The 22,231-nt window shown below is 43.6% G+C and overlaps 1 pseudogene; it reads right to left on the reverse strand.

Moving 5' to 3' along the window:
* Positions 1-18,797: 18,797 nt before the first annotated feature.
* On the reverse strand, positions 18,798-20,316 carry LOC149168352 (25S ribosomal RNA; annotated as a pseudogene).
* Between the last annotated feature and the right edge of the window lie 1,915 nt (positions 20,317-22,231).

Raw genomic sequence — 22,231 nt, forward strand, 5'->3', positions numbered from 1 at the left:
GAACCCGGTTAAAGACTTTCAAAGTGGTTTGGTCAACTGTGAGGTAAAAGATTTCCCAACCCAGGTGAACGAAAAGTGTCGTGTTCAAGAACGGTAATAAAGTTTCTTTTGAGATAAAAGGTAACAAATAGGCTCATTCTTCTCTCTTTTCCCCCACCATTTCTGGCAAGTACCTCTTTATTTTTAACAAGCTTGAGGAGGATAACATATGCTTGATTATAAGCTCATCCTTCGGACGAGTCCAACCTAGTTTAAATTCGAACCCTAGGAAGGAGTGGTTCGTTCCTGTTTGTAATTGAACAGGTCCTTTACTGTAAAAGTTTAACGAGCCCAGTATAGGAGAAACTCGGCGTTTTTCAATTTTAGAGAGTCTGAAAAACTTAAGGAAACTCCACGTTGAACTTTTTCGTAAATTTGTGTCCCTCAAGCCCGAAAAAGTATAAAATAATACCTGGGGGAACCGCTTGATCTTGCGACCAAGGAGTACTTTCATAATAGTGTCGTCGACCTGAAAAGTAAAAAGCGATCAAGGACACGTCGTTTTATTTCCTTATCGAGTTTGAAACGACAAAAACCCGGCAATCTTTTCTTGATTTTACGGCCAGAAAAGAGCTAAAAAGGGACCATCTTTTAATTCCGTTTTAACGAGTGTAAAAGAAACGCTCGGCGATCTTTTCATGTTTTAGGAGTCAGAAAAGGGCTTAAAAGATGACTCTGATATTTTTATTTGTGAAAAATGACAATTTCCCTCGAAATCCCTTTGTCCTGCACAAAAGCAACACATTACTCATACCTGTTTAAAATAGGCAAAAATACATCGAAAAACATCTTTTCATGGTAAAAAATGAACTAATTCATCCAAAAAACCTATAAAAAGACCTTTTACCATGTCATTTTTACCGTTTGACTTTGGAGGTTGAAAAAGGAGCTTTTGACAAGAAACTTCCCGTGGTCGCTGCGGAAAATCTGACCGTCGGAATCGAACGCCGTCTCATCCAGGTATTTTACACATCCTACTCTGCATTTCTATCCGTTTAGAATTAATTTTTAGGTCTTAGTTTCATTTTTTGGGGGGGTTTTGGTTTTGGAATGCGCCTCTCGGCGGACGCAGGTGCCCTTCGGGTGACCTGCGTCCCCCGACTTTTTCTCATACGGGAAAACGGTCGGAAGACGCGGCCCGCCTTCAGGCCAGCCGCGTCCGGGCGCCCTGTGCTACAAAGCCGGGGTGCGTCTTCCGAGAAGTGCGCATTTCAAAACCCCAACTCCCTCAAAAAACTACCAAAAATCCCCAAATCAATTTCTAATTGCTATTTTTGATATGCAGGGCATTAATCATGTTAGACTGGAGAGAAAGAGAGCATGTAGAGGAAGATGAAGCTGCAATAAATCATCAACCTTCCCTGGATGCCCTAAGAGCATGCGGATTATACAAATATTGGACCATACCGGGCATGAGGGGCCAGGTAAGATTCTTGGAATGGCTGGTTGAGCGATGGAACGTTCAAGAACAATGCTTTTACATAGGAGGGCACCAGCTCGAGATAGAGCCCTCGGATGTATACTTTCTCACTGGCTTGCCAAACAGAGGCGAGCAACTCAATCTTGCGGGGACTAGGCCGGGTGGCCAACCCCTTGATAGTCTCCGCGAGGATTGGTGCACACGTGGGGCTCACCATTCAAAAGGCATAGAGATAAAACACATCACTCTGCCTGAACTCAAAGTCATAGCGTTCACGGTTACCAGAATTTGCGGCGCGGCTGCTTTACACATTGCTTCCGGATCCCAAATGCGGATGGCAATTGACTGTTACCAAGGCACCATTTTCAACTGGTGTGAAGCTGTGTCGGCTCATATGAAGAGCCAACTGACCAAGGCAAAGAACGGACGACTAAAGACTTTTGGATATGGGCCTATAGTCGTGAGCTTTTCCTTGGAGAGAGTTCCAATGCTGATCCCTCAGCAACTCACTGTTGATATCTTGGGTCCTCGGGAGCCAAAGCTGATACGATGGGTTGCGGTGATGGCCCGGCATCCTGACGAGGGTGCGGCAGTGGTTCGATTTTCAGATAGTTACTTTCACTGGTTAGAGGACCAGGTTTTTTCGATACAGGACTTTCCGTATGCCGGAATGGATTTCAGAGGTGATCTGGACATGGTTCTTCCACAGGGAGAACAATGGGACGACAGAGGTACTTTTATTTTCACAAGTTTTCTAATTATGTATTTTTTTTATTTTTCATATATATCGTCTCAAAACTAACAGTAAAACTTTCAAAATGCAGATGTTGGTCCACAGCGTCCAGCCAACCTCCGGCCTTTTGATAGACTACATCCAGCTGCACCGGTACCGGCCCCACAGGACGCGGCAGCAGAAGTACTGGCTGAGTTGGAGCATGATCTAGAGCGTCTCACGGCAGATATACCTGAGACTACTATGGACGACATTCCTATCAGGCTTCAGCGTTTCGTAGTCGCGGTCCCTGGACCGTTTAGGAGATTTTTGCGTAAGGTAGCCCGCGCAGTGGTGTCATACAGAGAGCACCACCAGTGATTGACTAGTCACTTTTGTAGTCACATGTGACATTTTTGATTTTTTGTACTATCATTTTGCCGATCATAAGGTGTTTTCAACCTATGATCGAAGACGATGTATATATTTTTGACACACTTCTATCTATATATATCATTATTACCGGCTTATCCTGTTTAACATGTATGATGAAATGTTTTTAAATTTACTTGCATGATTATTGTAAATGTCTGTCCAACACTCGAGAAGCAATTGCATCTGCTAATGTATTTAAGGACCTTGGAATATGTTGATATTCAATGTAATCAAATTCACGTTCCAAGAGACGCACTCTCAAAAACAACCTTAATAACACAGGATTTCTAATGGCATAAACTCTATTAAGCTGTAATACAACAAGTTCAGAATCTAACCTCACTATCAAACGTCGAATTCCAAATGAAATAGATTCGGATAATAATTCAACCACTGCACTGTATTCTGCAATGTTATTCGTTGTTTGACCGAGGCTTACCCCATGCATAGAAACTAACTCGTCAGAGGGCGAATAGATAACCCAAGCTGCGGAAGAGATATTCCGTGTACTACGACAAGCACCATCAGCAAATCCAATGTATGTTTGGAGAGGCGTCGACATCTACAATATCAAGAGTAAAACCAAGATAAGCCAGAATAACGACGAAAAACCACACTCTCTAAGCTAAGCACACTGACTAAACTAACACACTTGCTAGCTAGAAAGAAAATCTAACCTATCTAAAAATTTCTCCATACCCATCATTTTAAGCATAATACCTCTTTAGGTAAAGTCCATTTCTGGGTTTACCCAAAGAGTCCCCATCAAAATCAACTAGCTCATAAGCCCCTTTTGCTAGCTTTCGCTTTACAATGTAGGGCCCATGCCACATGGGAACGAACTTTCCGGCACCTAGCTTATCGTTAGCTTGATCATATAATAGTACTAGGTCTCCTTCCGAAAAACTTCGAGGGGTTACATTTCTATCATACTGAGCTTTCATTCGTTTCGCGTGAGTCTCGATTGCCAATGTAGCGTCACGTCGAGTCTCATCTAATTTAGCCAAGTATAATAAACGTTTCTCCTCTTCGGAAGTAGCTGGAAGTAATTCGACAGCCATTTGAAGTGATGGGATTTCGCATTCAATGGGTAACACAGCTTCTAAGCCATACACTAGCTGGAAAGGAGTGAACCCTGTTGAATTTTTCACTGAGGTTCGGTATGCCCATAGCGCTGAAAATAACATGTTGTGCCAATTCGACCGATGAACACCAATGGTTCGTCGGATCATGATAACTAGAACTTTGTTGATAGACTCAACCAAACCGTTGGCTTGCGGATAATAAGGAGTAGAGCTATCGTGGCGCAAACCAAGCTGGCTTGTAAGCTCAGTCATCATGACGTTTCGAAAATGGCTCCCATGGTCAGTAATGATTGCTTGTGGGACACCAAACCTAGTTATGATATGATTGAATACGAAAACTGCAGCTGTTTTGCCGCTTGCGTCGAATGTAGGCATCGCCTCGGCCCACTTAGTAAAATAATCAACCGCAAGGATGATATACGCATGCCCCCCGGCCGAGTGAGGGTTACAAGTAATAAAGTCGATACCCCATTTGGCGAATGGACCAACGGCAATTATAGGGTGGAGAGGAGCAGGTGGAGCGCGCATCTTGCGATCAAACACTTGACAGTTGTGGCACTTCCTGACTGCAATGATACAATCCTTAAACATAGACGGCCAGAAATAGCCAGCGCGCAACACCTTCTGAGCTGTGGCATACCCAGACATATGACCGCCACATGCTCCAGAGTGACAATCATTCAAAACTCTCTCAGCCTCTTCGTGAGTTAAACAACGTCGAAAAACTAAGTCTGCCCCCCGGCGATAAAGTGTATCTCCAATAATTTTGTATGGCTGGGATTGAAACCGAATTTTTCGACGTTCTGCTTTGGAAGCTTCAGGCCGGAAGGTTTGGGTTTGGAGATAAATGATTATATCCCTGTACCACGGATCTACAGTACTGATGAGAAACAAAGATTCGTCCGCATTGGACTCTTCTGCCACAGTCTCTGTGTCAGCACTCGGGAAATCACACATCAATTCCGCAAAAACTAAGGATTTCTTAGACTTGGACTTCTCGAACTCCAAGTCGAACTCTTGCAGGATGACAATCCATTTAGAGTACTTGCCCCCTAGCAGTTGTTTTGTCAAAATATAAATCATAGGGTTGCAATCCGAAATAACTGTAGTCTTACGGAGAAGAATGTAGTGACGGAAACGCTGGACAGCTTGAACGGCTGCCAGGGCCAATTTCTCCACATGCGAATATTTTAGCTCAGTGGGATTCAAGGTCCTACTAAGATAATATATCACATGCTCTGCTCTGAATTCATCTTCTTGAACTAACACCATTCCAATGGTGGAATGCGAAGCTGCGAGGTATAAAAAGTAGTCCTGGTTGTAGTTGGGAGGATGCAATAACGGTGCATGGGTCAACGCGTGTTTAAGTGCATCAAAAGATTGTTGGGCAATCTCGTCCCAAAAGAATTGTGTGTTCTGTTTCAACAACCGTGTAAAACCTTTAGTGACCTCGGCGTAGTTTGGGATGAATCGGCGTAAAAAGTTTGCTTTCCCTTGCAAACTTTGGAGTTGGCGCAAACTCGAAGGAGGAGGCAATTTGATGATAGCCTCGACTTTCGAGGGATCGACGCGAATGCCGGCTTTTGAAACAACAAATCCCAGCAATCGACCTGTTTCTATACAGAAAACACACTTGTGGGGATTCAACCGAATTTGATAATGCCTACACCTCATAAAGATTGCTCGTAGGTGGACAAGGTGATCAGCTCGATGTAAAGAATGAGCAGGCAAATCATCGAGATAGGGTTGCACAATGTGCTTGATGTCATGAAATGCATAAGACATTGCCCGTTGAAAAGTAGCGCCGGCATTCTTAAGCCCAAAAGGTAATTTTCAATAAGCAAATGTCCCCCATGGACAAATGAATGCCGTTTTTGGTTGGTCGGCAGGTAGAATATTGATTTGATTATAGCCCGAGAAACCATCCATGAAGGAAAACATTTCACTTCCGGCACAATCATCAATAATTTGATCGATATAAGGCGTAGGATAGTTGTCTTTTGGACAAGCTCGATTGATATCCCTATAGTCGATACAGATTCTTATTGTTCCTTGTTTTTTATTGACGGGAACAATATTCGATACCCAATCCGTTAACGGGATCGGATAAATGAAACCTGATTTCAACAGCTTTTCGACTTCTGCTTTAATCGCCGCCGCTTTTCGAGGGTGAATCTGACGCAACCGTTGCCGAATGGGTTTAGCATCCGGGTAGGTTTTGATTTCATGAACAACAATGGCAGGATCGATTCCTGGCATTTCCTCGTAAGACCAGGCAAACACGTCGCGGAATTCTTGGAATAGGGCCTTGTAAGTTTTGATTTCTTCTTCAGTACATGCGGCACCTATATGAATGTTCTCCTCGATTCCGGGCTTCACTGAAATATCAATGGGAATAGTACGAGAAATATTCCCTAAATTCAACTCCGAATCAGAATGTTTCGTTGGATCCTGAGCGTCTTTGACATATTCAGCGGTAAAGATAGATGAAAAATCATTTTCAAATGCATCATCCTTAGGTAAAAACGAAGATCTGTGATGGAGATCCTCCCATGGTAGATTGTCTACACTTAGGATTTCGCGAAGCTGTTCGTCAGATGACACGACTTCGGGAAACGCTATCCATTCTAAGGGTGAGGTGAAAAGGGATTCTTCACTGACCACATTCATTTGGTCGACTTCGGTTGAATGAAAGTCGGTAAAAGACATAAGAGCTTCATAAGCAATTTCATACGGACTCAACGGCATAACATCACCGAATGAGTCTATCTCAGAGTCAGATGGAACATACCAAGGATCATCATAAATAATGTTTTCTGACGTGATCATATGAATTGTTGCAAATGAAGGTTCTACGCTGAGTGGAGGGAGAGGAAAAGTTCCCAGTAAACCGGAATCCTTAACTAAACCTACACCAACGTCCTTATAAGGGATTGTCGTCTTACCAACATGTTGGATACTCTCTGAAGAGGCTGGGTCGGATGAAAAGTATGTCAGCTGATCAATAGTCACGATCTTACCGTTATGTGGAAACTTAATTACTCTGAAGACCGATGAAACGACCGCTGTCATCGCATATGACCAACTTCGACCCAAAAGAAGGTTGTAGTCTAGAGGGGCATCAACCACTTCCACATCCAGACTAACGGTTTTACCTTCAACCCCTATAGGTAATTCTTGTAGAATACCAAACGGACGGAACCCACGGCCATCAAAGGCCTTAAGGATGGTGGGGGATTGGTTCAACGAAGGAGAGCCAAGCGATCTCCAACATTGAATCGACATAATACACGTAGAAGCTCCCTCATCAATCACAGTCCGATGAATAGGCCTGTTTTTTACTATCACTGGAATTTGGAAAGCCATTTGATGGGGGAGACGTGGCGTACTATTTTCTAGATCAAAGATCATTAGGTTCGGGTCCTGAACATCGACAGCTCCGATAGCCGACAAAAGCAATTTCCGTTGTGCTGGGCATGATTGCAGCACTTCGAGTGCCGACATTGCTGAAGGTGAAACAGCTAAGTCTTCAACAATGTTGTAGTTCTGGGCTGCTCTCGCATGTGGATTGAAAGCAGACCTTCGAAGTACACCCTTGGCGGGCGGCTTAATCACTAAGTCTGGGTTAGGTTTTTCGATTTGTAGTGGATCGGAACCAGGAGCTGAGGTTGATGGGTTAGAGTGAGAAGATTCTGCTTCCTTGCCATCAACAGGAGCCTTACTACCATAATCTTGCGATCGAGTCGCAATCCTCACATGAGACATCATCAAAATGGGTTCTTCACTGGCATTCGAAGAAGAACCTATCATCTTATTCTCCTGCTCTGGAAATGGATTCTTTAACACAGCAGGAGTGGGAGAACCTTTGACTATTTTCACTACCTCGGCCCGATGAGGGCAGTCTCTCGTAAAATGATCCTCTTCACAAATGAGACAAGGATATCGAGGTTTGCGCTTTTCGTCATTGGTTTCCGATATTTCATTTTTCTCCTTAGGAGCCTTGTCTGCTTTAGCCTTCTTCTTTCCTTTCTTCTTTCCACCGTTTTTTGATTTGGCCGTAGATGACTCTACAGCGTGAATATCGGCGGTAAGTTCAGGAGAAGACTCTCCTGTCGGGGAATCGGGCAAAGTGATAATAGGAGTAGTTGAAGCCTTGGAAGACTTCTTCTTGCTCTTCGTAGTCACGATACCAATCATACCATCAGCGGCATGAGATCCCGAAGGAGCAGCAGCGATTTGGTTCGACTTTGGAAGATCCGGAATCTTCTCGTGTAATGTACCCGACTGCGTGTAAACTAAGTCAAGGTATTGTGCCTGAGCAATGAATTGCTCCTCAGTAACTACTCCGGCCTTAGCTACATCTTCAGTAATTCTTGGTAATAGTGATTTAACAAACCATTCAGCTAAGATTTGGTCCGGGATAAAAACTTTCACTAGTCTTCTTCGACGTCTCCACTCATGGATGTGATCTGAAATATACGTGGAGGTCGATTGTTTTAGTGAAGTTAATAACTCTGTACCGTTATCGTATCTGACTGGTAACTGAAAATGAGTTAAGAACGAGGTAGCTAACTGGCTAAAATCGTAAAAAGAGGCCCGTGGTAACTCAATGTACCACTTGGCCGCGAGACCAATGAGCGTACGCTGAAAAAGACGTAAACGGATCGAATCATCCGAGATGGAATTTGAAGCACACCAGAGGTGGTAAGTCATCACGTGATTGGACGGGTCCTCTCCAGACTTACCTTCGAACTTGGGTATATCGCTGGGCAACTTATTTGGCATTGACGGCCAGAACGGAAGATATTGAATTGGATCGTTCGTTAGGCGCGTCAAGTCTGGTAAATCCAAAGTTGCGATAAACGGTAACTGCCGGTTAGGATCTCTAAAACTCTGGGTCACAATACCAGCCCCAGGAGGAGGATATCCAGGATAACTAGGAACAGGAGTCGCATTTGGGATATTATATCCTCCTGGAAAACCAGGATTAACCGGACCGTACTGGGGTTGCTGAGGTTGTTGATAAGTGTACCCAGGATACGGTTGATACTGGTAAACCGGTTGTTGGGCAGCTTGCCCAGGTTGATACTGTCCCTGGTACGGAGGTTGAACAAATTGAGGTTGAGTAGTAACAACCGTACTTGTACCAGGTTGGCCTACAGGCATCTGGACTGTGGTTTGAATCGTAGATCCAGACAACGGTACAGATGTCTGAGGAGTGGTTACAGGGACAGTAGAAACCGGAGCTGCCGATACTCCAGAAGTAAGTATGGTAGATGTGGCGGTAGTTGCTGCAGCCGTTTGAGATGGAGTACCAGGTGCAACTGGCGGCTGAGTAGCTACCGAAGTTACAGGGGTCTGAACACTTGACTGGACAGGTTGCGGTTGCTGGGGTGGACCAGGAACTACAGGTTGTCCTGCTTGAGGTACCGACTGTATACTTGGTTGCGACATCTGTTGACCCTGTGACGGATCCCACACTAACATTCCAGGGTACTGACCCGTAACAGGTTGAGGATACTGAAATCCATAGCCGGATTGAGGATAGGGTTGATAATTGTAAGGTGCAGCCCCATATGATTGCCCTTGAGGTGGTTGATAACTTTGACCAGAGTATTGACCCGTAGGTTGATAACCTTGAGGTAAATACGGGTACTGGGGTTGACCTTGACCTTGAGGTTGGTATCCTTGAGGTTGATACCCTTGGGGTTGATACCCTTGGGGTTGCCATCCTTGAGGTTGCCATCCTTGAGGTTGATATTGATACTGAGGTTGACTTTGGGGTACATATTGAGGCTGGGGTTGACCTTGAGGTATGTATTGCCCCATAGGAGCGTACTGACCTTGAGGTTGCCCCCCAGACACGAATGAAGTACCTTGAGGTTGCCCCCCAGGCATTAACGAAGGTTGCCCCCCAGGCGGTAATTGGCCACCTTGAGGTTGGGTAACGGGAAGTGAACCTGACATCATGTAAATGTCACCTATACTCAATGGTACATTACCACTGTTTCCAACTAATAACCCATGATCAATGGGTTGAGGAGATGCTCCCGCAAAGGTACCAGAAAGAGATTGATACCCAGTAGGAACAGAAGGACCGCCATGTAAAAAAGATTCAGGACTTTGCGTAAACACAGATGACTGACCAGACATATTTACAGGAGTATGAATTCCTCTAGGTGGAAAAGGAGTACGAGGTGTAGAAAAACCTACTGAGTTGTCTAAAAATTTGGTTAACGCAAGGTACCAAGATTCACTTCTAGGAGGACTGTAAAAGATGGATTCACGCTCCCTTAGATCAAGGGTAATTTGATCTTCAGAATTAAAGACGCCTATTTCTTCCTCTGGAACAAGTTCTTCTATAGCAACTAAACCAACAGGAAGATTTTCGGTGATAATTCTTTCTATTCTTGGTGAATCAGGAACACTAGGAGTTGGAGTAACAGGTTCGGAAATTTCAGGTTCTTCGCCTGTTTCACTGGCAGATGAAAAATTACCAGCAAGCTCGGAAACTGTCACAGTTTCGGGATTGTAACCTGTTTCTAAACTTTGGTAATCGGGATGGACTACCAAGGAAGATTCTCCTTCTTCAGGTGAACCTACTCTACTGTCACTAGGAGGAGTTACAAGGACCTTTAACCCTTCGTACTGACCTGGAATGTCTTCAGGAGATTCACCCCGCGATTTACGGAGTTTTCTTAACAAATCTATTCCGGTAACAATCTCAGGAGACTTGCCCCGAAGTCGACGGGACTGTCTCGGTAATTCCGCCACAATTAATGATTTTTTAACTACAACACACGAAAACAAAGTAAAAATTTCAAATCAAACCACCTAAAGTCTTCTAAAGAAGCAAACAAATTTGAAGCACACGCCTAAAGAATCTAGAGCGTCAAACCAAACACAAACAGTATCTTCCGGACCAAAAGCGCTAGTTGGTGATTAGGTCCAACCTCGCAGGATTCAGTACAGAAATGGCGGGTGGAACAGTTACGCCGACAACCTGCTTAATGAATAGACTGGACCAAGTTCCTCCACTTTAACCGTCTCAAAGTGAAGCGAACCCCCCAGAAAATCCAAGTGAGTATAGCCGACGTCTGCTCCAGGTACAGTGGGACCTTCCCTCCACCGTCACCTTGGGTAGAATCCTAGAGATTATGGTCACTAAGGTTACCAACGGCCACAAGTACACCTGGGGGAACAGTCTAAACTCCGACAGCACGCAAGGGCAGAGTAACAAGCTCAATCCCCTTACCGGCTCCTTGACAGTAATCCAAGGTTTACCGATAAGTGACCCCTGGCTCCTCGACAATGGTTAATCCGAGGTTTACCGTTTGTAATACGTACTGTCTGGCGTCGTTCCCAACGAGGGAGGAATGATCCCCTCACTGGTTCGGACACGAGCTCGTGCTTCTCCTTTAAGAGGAGCTTTCCCAGAGTGTAAATGTAACAATTGGATTTGATTCTATCACAAGATCGACTACTTGTTTGTTTTACTGCCTTGGAGAGTTAAGTACTCACCTATTCCAAGACACTAGCCTAAGCTATGTTGGTGCTTTAGAGCCCTAGAAAATAAAAATTACTAGATTGATTTTAATTTAAGCGTTACTTTTAAGGTTGTTTCTTAAGTCAAAAGGTGATGGAAGTGAAACCAGTGGTGTGTTGACCCGACTCGAAACCACTACAAAATGCACCTAGGATGATTTACCCACTACTTTACTTTTTCAATGAATTGCTTTAACTAAAAAGTTGAGAGAATGCAATCTTTATAAAAGCAACTTTTTAATTGAAGACAATCAAAGAAACAATTCGTTTGTCTTTTCCAAGCATAAAAACATGACCGCTCTTTACATGCACGAAAAAACTCTTTTCCTCTTTCAAAAACAAAAAGCTACTTGAAACAAGACTTTTTAAAGAAGATATTTTTGTATTTTTCTTTTAATAAAGCAAATAAATCTAATATAACCAAAAATCAATCTTAACGACTATTAAAATCTACGAAAATCCACTCATAAGCAAACTAAAAGGCAAATTTATTCTAAGCAATCTTAACGAGGCCAAAACTAACAATGATTATTCTAAGGTGTTTTACTTGATCACAATTAAATCAAGGACTAGCTTATTGCAGAACCAAAAACTAGCCAAAACAAAACTCTAATCTTTTTGTTCTTTTTGTAAAATGGAAATCAACACTTTATAAACAAGTAATTCGAAATTTGACCCAAAACAACTTAAATGGCAAGCTGCTCACACAAGGAGACTTTACGACAGGCCCGACTTCTAAGAAGGCTTACTAACCAGAGAGATCTAAGGCTGGACAACTTTCTACTGTCAAAGTCACTACAGAACCTATCCAAAAATCAAACCCTAGGTCTAAACTTCGTTGAAATCCACTAAAACACTCAAAGCTCACAAAACAAGTTCAGGTGAAAATTTTTGACAGGGTACTAAAGGATCTGGGCAGAAAACACTAAGAAAAATCAAAATCTAAAAGGAATTAAAGCAAAAATGGAATTTTCCTAAATTTTACAGGAAGACGCAGGCAACCCGTTATAACAGGTGCGGGCCCGCTCTGTGCAAACGGCAACAGCGCGTCCGAAGACGCACTGTGCAGTACTCAGAGGGTGCGTCCTTCTGGAAAAATGAAGAAAAACCAAATCTAACTAAATCTAAAGCTAAGCCACCCAAATACTAATTCTCACAGTCAAAAACCAGAAAATAAAAATGATTTTCTCAGAGCAAAGTTCACACAAAGGAAAAGACTCTCTCATTAATGGATTCCCCAGCGGAGTCGCCAATTTGTCGTGGCGGAAAAAGTCATTTGTGCGGACACAACTGACCTCCCTAGGAGTCTAAACTCTCTAGCGACAAACAAGACAAAATGGAGTGATCTTTCTCTAAATATACCTTTTACAACATGAAAACTACGAGTGTTTAGGCTTACCTTATTCCAAAACGCTGTTGTTGTAGTCCGTCCTTGCCGATCCAGATGAGCTCCTCCTTCATGTCAATTCCTGCAACCACAAACAATCAAACAATTACCGAGCACTTGTATTTCATATAATAAAACATATATTCAACATGCAGACCAAGGAACACATGAAATAACTCATTAACACAAGCTATTGAGAAAAATAAACCAGTTTGTATTAATAACGAAACAAAGAAACTCTTACAACCTGGCCTTGGTGTTGTGCAAGTTCCTCCCAGGGTCCATCAAGGGTTTTCCTCTACTTTGACAAAGCTCACCCACTTCCAAGTAGAATCAAGCAAAGACAATCTCTCCTCACAAGGTTCTAAATGGGAGTCCTAATTCCTGCAGCGTTTACCCAAAGAAAATGTATAGCTCTAACCTCCCCTCCCTCTGGCTCAATGTCTTTATTTATAGTGCTGTAAAGAGGTTATTCAGGTCCACCATCAATGGGATAATCCCCCTCTTTGGGTGGGATAGCTCTCTTATTGATGGGATAAGTTCCCCCTTAATAGAGATACATGAACCAACTGGAGGCGCATCCATTTCATCAAACCGACCTCTAGAAGGTTCTAGAAGTAACCACAAGTAACTTTTTTAAGATGAAACTCGCGCATTTTGCCTTTTACAGAAGGACGCACCTGTCCCTTAACATACAGAGCGTCCATACGCAGCTTTTGTGAACATGGTGAGCGTCCCCGCAGGTAAGGCTAGAGAGAACCTGCGACCCTAGAGATAAACATATTTTTTACAAGACTTTCTCTCTTCTTTGAGTTTGAGATGGATAGCAGAGGCATAAGACTTGCCTAAGAGGTTAGCATGACTGTTGATTTGAGCCATACTAACTGTAAGTAGTCATGGTGACATTTTTTAGTGTAACAGATGGCCTCTTCATCATGACATATTTGTAGAGTTGAATTGGTTATCTTCACCTTACTATCTCCAAGGCCTTCGTAGGTGTCAAGGGTCCTTTGATCTTTTTCTTCCTTTGTTAGAGTTGCCATGCCTTCTTTCGAGAGATGTTGATGAATCTTGTCAAATATTTATTCTTTGTGACCATACTATCCTTCACATGCCTGATCTCTTTCTTCATTTGCTTCTTCTTAGATTGATTAGTAAACCACCTTATACTCATGAGAGAACTTCTTCATGTTGACGTTTACTCCATTGTAGTACATGCCTCCGAGCATATCATTGGCGAAAGAGATCCTTTTATTCTTGATCATGATTCTATAACTTTTCCAATGACCCAATATATAAGATGACATAACTTAAACTTTGATGCATACATACCTCATCGTGACTATGCTTTTATCATCTTGGCTTTATTTGATAGTTCTCCTTGATTGGTGTAGCCTTTCTTGCTTCATCCGCTCTCAACTGTATATCATCCTTTGATAGTTCTCCTTGATTGGTGTAGCCTTTCTTGCTTCATCCGCTCTCAACTGTATATCATCCTTTCTTGAATCCCATAAATCAGACTCTCAATGAGACATCTACCCCCTTATGTACGAACCTTATTTTGAAGATTCTATCAAACGATCTTGAAGACCCTTACCTTACAAATGTTTCTTCCATTGGTGATGGAGGCCTTCTAAGAATTTTGATCATGATCAATCATTTTTTTATTGTGGATGAGACCCTATAATAGGTATGCTCCTTCTATGTGAATATCTTGAACTATATCTACATCATGCTCCTATATTCTAGAACATATCTTTAACCATGAAATCTGTTCTATTTCTATATGCTCCTATACTACTCAAAAATTTGAATGAAGACTCTAAGAAATGAGGTTGACTTAGCCATAGGAGGATCTTCCTTCTTTTGCTTCTTGTCATCTTCTTTCACTTCTTGAGTTACATGAGCTTCTTCCATTTTTCTCTTGTTGTTGTTGTCCTTCTTAAGTTTAGGACAATCCCTTTTGTAGCGTCCATATTCTTGGCGTCCAAATCATTGTACTTTGGACATATAGTGGTCCCAACCAATTTTTTACTTTCCTTGCAAAAGGACATTGAGATATACTCAGAATGGGACATATACTTACTTGATAGAGTTTGAGATGTAGTGAACTTGCTTTCTTCTTCAAGACTTGATGGCTTTCCTTCCTTAGATCTTGATGTTCTTCAAGTTTCTTTCTTCAAATGGACTTGCATGATGACTTGACTCATGGTGCCTTTCATTTTTCAAGATGGTGTAGCTTGATGTAGGTCCCTCTTTGATTTGTTCTTCTTGTAGGTGCCTTTATACAAGGTGTTTCTTCTTGCTTTGTAGTCTTCCATGATGAATGATAGATGGTAGACCTTCTTGTCCTTGATGTGATTGAGACTTCTTGGCTTGATGCTTCAACCTTGCGGATGTTCTTGAGATTCCATTTCCTTGATGTGTCACCTTAGCTCTGATATCGCGTTGAAGAATCTGGGGCAATGGGGTATAGCAGGATTCTTCTAGACTTGATAACAATTTGTGAAGCTCTTTTACAATTTATCTTGTTATCTTAATCTTCTTCTCTTCTTATTAATGCATGTGTGTTTACTTCATCAAACTGGTGCCAAAAACATAAGAACAAGAACACAAGATGTTGGCTCTCTGCCAGGGAAAAACCTCTCTCTCTCAGAGAGGAAAACCCTTTCGTAAATTTCTCTTATTGAAGCTTCTTATTGGTCATTGTGAAGCCCTAGACCCTTGACAAGAATATCCTCCAAGCACAAGTCAAGTCCTTCCTCCTCTCTGCACTTTGTTTCTTTGGCACTTCGTTCCTTGGCACTATGTCCTTCTTTCAACTTTTGATAGTCCTTGGTGGACTAGCTCTAGAAGAGACTCTGACCTTTGATCCTTAGCGAGATCTCTTACCAATGAAGAAAGATTCATTATATTGACCAACTGAGCCTTTTTCTTGATGTGAGGTTGCAGACTCGATGTACGCCAAGTTTACTGTACCTGCGGGATTTACATTGTGACGAGACATGGAAACCCAAAATTTCCCACACTTGGGAGGATTTCGACAAGGCAGGACATGGAATCCCTGGTTCCCCACAATTTGGAGACTTTTGTCGAGGAGGGATTGGGAGACTCCATGTCACGCTCCTATCCTAGTGGTAGTATTTCAACCACACATAAGTGGGTGCAACACTACCGTACTTTTTCCTTCTACCAATACTTGAGTACATGGTTTGTGCCTACTTCAACACTCAGCCAATACTCCAATAAGTGTTCTTAAAATGCAGCAAAAATAACTTACCATTAATTTATCTTCTTCAATTATTCTTTCAACCCATCGTGTCGTGTGGTCATGTTGCACTACCCGCGGCTTGCATGACACAAATCCACACCTGAACTGTGAACTTGTGCCCCCGAATTTCCATTCTGCGGTGCCCATTCGATAACCTGCCCCGCTCTGCCTGTCCACACTAGCAAGTTCAACTCACTTCCTATAATTTGCCCGCCGGTGCAGCCCTCTTACATGCATCCTTCTCTTCCTTCTGTTTTCACCCAACTCCTTCCTTCACACTTGTTCTGCGATGTGGAAGTCTAAGTTTGATGTCCATTCGTTGAACGCCATCCTCCTTACTTATATGCATCCTTTTGCCCAAGGGTTGTGTCTCTCGAGGATAACAAGGATCGGCTCCATCAACATGCATGCCCAACTGACCTGCCACATAACCTCGACACACCCCATTCCAAAGAACCACCACGTCCCTTTGTGTGCATCGTCGCACCCATGGGTCAGCTCCAACACTTAGCCTATTACACCTGTCACCACATGTTGCACACCTACCCACGTCCTAATTCATCTGTACATGGTCACCTCTTTCATCCAGGAACATAAAAAGGGTCGCCTGCGTGCCTTCTGTTGGTGACTCACCCATCGTGCACTTATCAAGGGGCATATGCCCTACCCAACACAGTGCGCCCGCTATGAGTGTGCCCATCATCATCGCGCATAAGCGAATGTCGTGGCAAGTCTGCAGATATAACCGAACGCTCAGCCAACTCACATATAACCAAACGCGGGTGCTCGTACTATGGGTTTAGTCTTTCAACTCTCTCGGGTGCTCCCGATTCAAATACCTGACACCCCAGGTCCCCCCCCCCCCCACGTGGTAGAGGTTTCCAACGCGATGGGACATGGAAACCTTAGATTTCATGCACTTGGGCAACTATCGTCATGGCGAGGTAGGGAAACCTCACTTTCCCCGCACTTGGATGACTCCTGTCACAACGAGGCATGGAAACCCCAAGTTCTAGAGATAGAATAGGCAAGCGGTTTCCACCCCATCGTGAAATGGAAACCCCAAGTCGCGAGACTTGGGCCTTTCTTGATCGTTCCGCAACATGGAAACCATGAGTTCCATAAACTTGGTGGATTTCGATCGTGTTGTGACATGGAAACCCAAGTTCCCCACACCGAGGCCGCGGTTTTCACTCGGGTAGGAGATGGAGACCCTAGAGGTTCCCGGAATTAGGCAGTTTCCCTCATGCCATGAAACAGAAGCCCCCAGGTTCCACGAACTTGGGCGGCTCTTTGTCGTTCTGTGGCATGGAAACCCGAGTTCCATGCACCAAGGTCATGGTTTCTGTTGTGGCGGGACATGGAAGACCTCGAGTTTCCCATAATTTGGCAGTTTCTGTCATGCCATAGAATGGAAAGCCCTGTGTTCGATAGACTTGGGCGGTTGTTCCCTATCACGCGATGACATGGAAATCTGAAGCTCCCCAAACTTGGGTAGCCGTTCACTGTCATGTGATGAAATGGAAGCCCGAAGCTCCCCAGACTTGGGTTGTAGTTTTAGCCACGGCGTGAGTGACATGGGAACCCCGCGTTTCCTAGACTTGGGTAGAAATTTTTGTCGTGACGCGAAATGGAAACCCTATGTGTCCGCTGACTTGGGTAGAAGTTTCCGTCATGCTGTGAAATGGAAACCCCGTGTTCCTTGGACTTTTGTGGCTTTTCGTCGCCCCACGACATGGAAATCCGAAGTTCCATAGACTCTTGGGTGATTCAAGGTGTGCCATGACATGGAAACCTTAAGTTTCCCAGACTTGGGTGGTTCCGACTGCGCTGTGACATGGAAATCATGAGTTCCCCAGACATGGGCAGCGGTTTCGAAACACCCCAAGTTCCCCAGATTTGTAAGCTGGTTTCCATCATCATGGAAACCCCAAGTTCCCCAAACTTGCGAGTTGGTTTGCATTGTCATGGAAACCCCAAGTTCCCTGCGTTGGGGCATTGTTGAAAACCCCACATTTCCATCGTGGCGTAAAATGTGGAAACCCACGGTTCCAGCAAGGGTAGGACATGGAAACCCCAAGTTTCCTAAGACTTGGGCACCGCCGGTTTCGGCCGTGGCACTACATGGAAACCCCATGTTTCCCAGGCTTGGGTGCCAAGGCATGACATGGAAACCCAAAGTTTCCCCAGGCTTGGGCATCACCGGTTTTGGTTGTGGCGCAACATGGAAACCCCAAATTTCCCAGGCTTGGGTTCCAGGACGTGACATGGAAACCCTAAGTTTCACTAGGGTTGGGCGCCGTTGGTTTTGGTCATGGTGCAACATGGAAACCCCAAGTTTCCCCAGGTTTCGGCGTCAGGGTGAGACTTGGAAACCCCAAATTTTGGGCACGACATGGAAGCCCCAAATTTTAGGCGCCAAGAAGAAGCCCCAAATTTTAGGCACTAGGTGGAAACCCCAAATTTTGGGCGTGACATGAAAACCCAAAATTTTGGGCGAGACATGGAAACCCAAAATTTTGGACATGACATGGAAACCCCAAATTTTTTTGCACCGGGTGGAAGCCCCAAATTTTAGGTGCCAGGTGGAAACCCTAAATTTTGGGCACCGGGGCACAGCATGGGAAACAACAATTTTTCCCATGGTTTGGTGCCTTTTTCGTCACAACGTGGAAACCCCAAATTTTGGGTGCTAGGGCATGACATGGAAAATGCAAAATTTTGGGTGCCAGAGCGTGACATGGAAACCCCAATTGTCCTGCGCTTCAGTGTCTTTTCTGTCACAGTATGGAAACCCCAAATTTCCTATGCCCAAGCAATAAAAAATTGTTGTTTGGAGGAAGAGGCAAAGGCGCGAGAGTGGGAGGGTTGTTTGGATTTGTTTGTGACAAGATCGAAGCTTTGAATAGATGCAACCAAGGGTTGAATCTTAGTGGATCATGGTAGCAAGGCCACTCTGCCACTTACAATACCTCGTCACGTATTTAAGTCATCTGCGAAGGATTATTCTCAATGACCATTTGGAATTGAACTTCAAATCTGCCCCGATCGAGATGCTTCATGGTCATGGTTTGCAAATGACACGAGACCCTAGGGCGACAAAGCCATGCCCCTACTGCGGGTCGAGATACAGTCGAAGAGTGACATGCACCACTTTTAGCATGGATTCTAACTTAGAGGTGTTTAGTCATAATCCGACACACGGTAGCTTTGCACCACTATCTTTTCAACCAAGTGCAATGACCAATTGTGTGAATCAATGGTTCCTCTCGTACTAAGTTGAATTCCTATTGCAGTGCAGTTCATCGGTAGGGTGAAACTAACCTATCTCATGACGGTCTAAACCCAGCTCACGTTCCCTATTGGTGGGTGAACAATCCAACACTTGGTGAATTATGCTTCACAATGATAGAAAGAGCCGACATCGAAGGATCAAAAAGCAATGTCGCTATGAACACTTGGCTGCCACAAGCCAATTGTCCATATGGTAACTTTTCTGACACCTCTAGCTTCAAATTCCAAAAATCTAAAGGATCGATAGGCCACGCTTTCATAGTTTGTATTTGTACTAAAAATAAAAATCAAATGAGCTTTTACCCTTTTGTTCCACATGAGATTTTTGTTCTTGTTGAGCTCATCTTAGGACACCTGCGTTATCTTTTAACAGATGTGCTACCCCAGCCAAACTCCCCACCTGATAATGTCTTCCACCCAAATCAACCTGCCAAAATGTGCGTTAAGGCCAAAAACAGGGGTAGTGCCCCACCTCCACCCCACGGAATAAGTAAAATCACGTTAAAAGTAGTGGTATTTCGCTTGCGCCAAAAACAACTCGCACTTATTCTACACCTCTCAAGTCATTTCACAAAGTCGGACTAGAGTCAAGCTCAACAGGGTCTTCTTTCCCTGTTGATTTTGCCAAGCCTATTCCCTTGGCTGTGGTTTCAATAGATAGTAGATAGGGATAGTGGGAATCTCGTTAATCCATTCATGCACATCACTAATTAGATGACAAGGCATTTGGCTACCTTAAGAGAGTCATAGTTACTCCCACCATTTACCCATGCTTGGTTGAATTTCTTCACTTTGACATTCATAGGACTGGGTAGAAACCACATTGCATCAGCATCCGCAGGGACCATTGCAATGCTTTTTTTTAATTAAACAGTCGGATTCCCCCTGTCCGTACCAGTTCTGAGTCGACTGTTCGCTACCTAGGGAAAAGCTCCCGGCAGGGGGCATTCTATGCCCGTAACCCAATCGGCATGTGACTACCCACCCTCGCTATGAGGGTAGCTCGAGTAGACTACCAACAACCCACGAGTTGAGGGTGCAGACCCCTAGGCCCAGCCCTCAGAGCCAATCCTCTTCCTGAAGTTATGGATCCATTTTGCCAACATCCCTTACCTACATTGTTCTATTGACCAGAGGTTGTTAACCTTGGAGACCTACTGTAGTTATGAGTACGATCGAGCATGAATGGTATTTGGTTCTATATATTTTTAAGGGTTGTTGAGGGCACACCGGACACCGCAAGACGTGTGGTGCTCTTCCAGCTGTTGGAGCCTATCTCTGGGTGAACCGATTTCGGGGTGGGAAAGCTGTTAAAAATAAAAGATAGCTCTTCCTGGGGCCCCCGACAACATCTCCGAATTTCCTAACGTTGCTGCCCACTGCCATGTCTTGGTTCACGAATATTAACCCGATTCCCTTTTGATGCTCGTGCAGCAAGCACCCTTGATACAAGGCTTCCCCATCTGTTATAGACATTTTTGGTCACTAAAACCCCAATCATATATGTCCATAAACCAAGGGATTTTGAGTCCCTAAAAGTGTTGTTTCATGCCCTAAATGAACAAGGTCAGCTAATTACATCATCTCCCAGAAGTTCTCCACAGAAAACTACTCAGAACTGGTCAAAATTGGACCATATAGGTTGCTCAGTGCTAAGGGTGTGATGCATCTCACCTGCCTAGTGTAAAAGGTGTGATGAATACTAGAAAGCCCTTCTGTAGGGTGCAATGGGCGAGAATGGACAAATGGCAGAGACAGTTTTTGAGGTGGATGATCATGGAATCTTCCAAAAACTTCTCCTGTGATACTTGCCTCTCTGAATTCACCCAAGGATGAGTAAGAGATCAACAATCTCCAAGTGGACCTAAGAACTATCAGAGAGAAGAAACTAATCAAAATCCTAGAAGCTGACTTACCTCCCTGCAATCATCTATATATGGATCCCTCATCCCAGAGATCCAGAGGCTGGAATTTTGTATCATGTAAGGAAGTGTTGTTGGTTTCCTAGTTGAATATCATAGTGTTGGGTGATCTAAGCTTTTGATGAGGTGAAGAAGGGCTTTCATGCCGAGAGGATGACGCTGGGTCAGATCAATGGGTTGTAATCCTCTCTTCTAATCTTTATATCAATAAATCTATTCAAGTTTTCGTCCACATTCTTGTATGTCTGGTAGTATATGAATTTGTGTGGTCAATATATATCTAGTCCTATATTGTTTATGATTGTAGATCTCTGCACTTCGAAGGTATTATGCTGATTTTACTTTACAGGTACTCTTTGAAGTGAAGTGGTCAAGCGAGAAGTGGAAAAGACCTGTTGGTGAGGAGAAGGAACAAGTAAGGAACCGAGCGAAAGATCGAGGTTGGTATTCTTTGATCCTCTCCTATCTACTTCTCATAAAGGAAAAAGAAAGTAATTTTAATCTGTTTGTTTCTAAGATAGCTACCCATCTTAGTGGGACTAGCAGTTCTGCCTAGACACTAGATTTCCCGATAACAAAATGGTGACTCTGCTGGGGAGCGAATAGCTCGTTTTCTTGTCTATATTTGTTTTATTTATAAACTTATAGATGGAGCCTGAAGTTAAGCCAGCTAACCTTCGAATTGCATTTTCTATGCAAGTGCAAAGTAGATTAATGCTACTTTAGTATATCTCCGGGTTTTGTTTATAAAATGAACAATCAATTTGAAAACATCCTAATTTCCCTAGTGGTGGCTCTAGTAACCTCATTAGATCAACCCCTGTTATTTCTATTTACTGACTATAATTAGCTTGGCCTAAATCCCTGAACTAAGCTGCAAACTGTGACCAAGAACCAAGTTGAAGTCTCGTCCCTGGACCATCTCACTTTCTCCTCTTGGGAATCTGGATGCATTGCACCTCCCATGTGCATTAGGTGCGTTGCATCATACTTTCCCTATGTTGCAGGTGCGCTAATCAGATAAGACCTCTTCTGCTTCCAGATTTTGGTTTCTTTGTTCACTCTCTTTAGCTTTATTCAGGAGTTTTGCTATTTGTGATCAGTATACCACTATGGAAACT

The sequence above is a fragment of the Pinus tabuliformis genome, chromosome 4_2, assembly GCF_031772625.1.
Source record: "Pinus tabuliformis cultivar Carrire ecotype Pingquan chromosome 4_2, CPIR1, whole genome shotgun sequence".
Classification (NCBI taxonomy): domain Eukaryota; kingdom Viridiplantae; phylum Streptophyta; class Pinopsida; order Pinales; family Pinaceae; genus Pinus; species Pinus tabuliformis.